This window comes from Rhincodon typus, chromosome 4, assembly GCF_021869965.1.
Source record: "Rhincodon typus isolate 14 chromosome 4, sRhiTyp1.1, whole genome shotgun sequence".
Lineage (NCBI taxonomy): Eukaryota > Metazoa > Chordata > Chondrichthyes > Orectolobiformes > Rhincodontidae > Rhincodon > Rhincodon typus.
The window spans coordinates 38,036,377-38,038,166 of NC_063335.1; positions in this window are offsets into that span (position 1 = coordinate 38,036,377).

Below are 1,790 nucleotides of genomic sequence, written 5' to 3' on the forward strand. Positions count from 1 at the left end.
CTCGTCCCTGCCTCCCTAACCTGTTCTTCCTCCCACCTATCCCCTCCTCCCACCCCAAGCCGCACCTCCATCTCCTACCGACCAACCTCATCCCGCCCCCTTGACCTGTCCGTCCTCCCTGGACTGACCTATCCCCTTCCTAACTCCCTACCTACACTCACCTTTCCTGGCCCCATCCCCGCCTCTTCGACCTGTTTGTTTCCTCTCCACCTATCCTCTCCTCTATCCCTCTTCTATCCGCCTCCCACTCTCTCCCTATTTATTTCAAAACCCCCTTCCCCTCCCCCTTTTCTGATGAAGGGTCTAGGCCCGAAACGTCAGCCTCTCTGCTCCTATGATGCTGCTTGGCCTGCTGTGTTCATCCAGCCCTGCACCTTGTTGTCTCAGATTCTCCAGCATCTGCAGTTCCTACTATCTCTGATTCGATTTTCCTAGCTACCATCAGTTCTGAGGAAGGGTCAACAGACCTGGAATGTTAACTCAGATTTCTCTTCACAGATGCTGGCAGACCTGCTGAGCTTTTCCAGTAACTTCTGTTTTTGTTTGTGACAATACCTTTAACTTGCAGGCCTATAACAGCTCACTGTCTGACAGAATGTTGACTATCAAATCCTTCCAAGGTCTTACCCCACTCTAACTCAAATTTTCCTATAGCCCTAAACCCTCTGAGATCTCTACTGCTCCAATTTTAACCTCTTGAGAATCATTTATTTTTACCCCTCCACCATTCATAGCTGTTAAGCCCCTAAGCTCTGTACTTCTTCCCTAAATCTCTTTATGTTTCTCCTCCTTTAAGACATTTCTTAAAACTTAACTCTTTGATGAAGCTTTGGTCATCTATCCCATTATATTTTGTGGTATAAAAATTTCTATGGTGTTGTTGCTATGAAGCACCTTGGGATGTATAATTATGCTAAGGACACTATATAAATGCAAGCTATTGTGTCAAATGTAAACCTAGTGTACAAATATAGAAGGGTTAGCACTTTTCAAAAGTTAATCCTCTGATAACTTACATCCTGGTTCACAAAATTAAAATTAAAATCTCTCATATTAAGTACATTAAACATTTGCAACAAAGAACAACATCAGTTGAACATATTAACCCTAGCAATGTCTAACATCATTGACAGAAATGGGTCAACTTGCTTTGACCTCATTAACTACAAACCGTCCTGAGTTCACAACTAAATACACATTCAAACACACATTCAAACACCTTGGACCGCTTCATTGACACAACTAGTTAGCTCCTCTCATCTCTGACTTGGCCAAATCCTCCTCCCTCCTGCCTCTTGTCCAACTGAAGTCAGCTCAACTGGTCTGAAAACCAAATGGTCCATTTCCAAAATTTTACCCAATGACATGTTCTTAGTTACTTTTACAAATCGAATGGACAATCCTAGCACATTGGGGTGTCCTCTGTGTCTAAAGAAAATGGGGGATGTGGGAAAATGGCTTAGTGATTTAGAAAAACGCTGATGTCAAGCATTTCACACAAGATCTTCCATAAGTAAATGGTACATAATATATTGCACTCAGAAGTGGCAAGACTTGTAAGTTATACATTTGTTGCTTGTACTGAACTCATATTACAAATTTTAATGTGCCCTCTAAGAAAGAGAGCCCTATTACGTTGCAGAGAAGGTTGGGCAATAGTATTTCTGTTCAAATGTTCACTTGTTTTAATTGTACCATTTTAAAATTGTCCCACTGACCATTGGTGGTGAGTGATTATTAAAAAGGCTGTCACTCAAGCCACTGATGTGTGTAATTTAAAGCTGTTAATC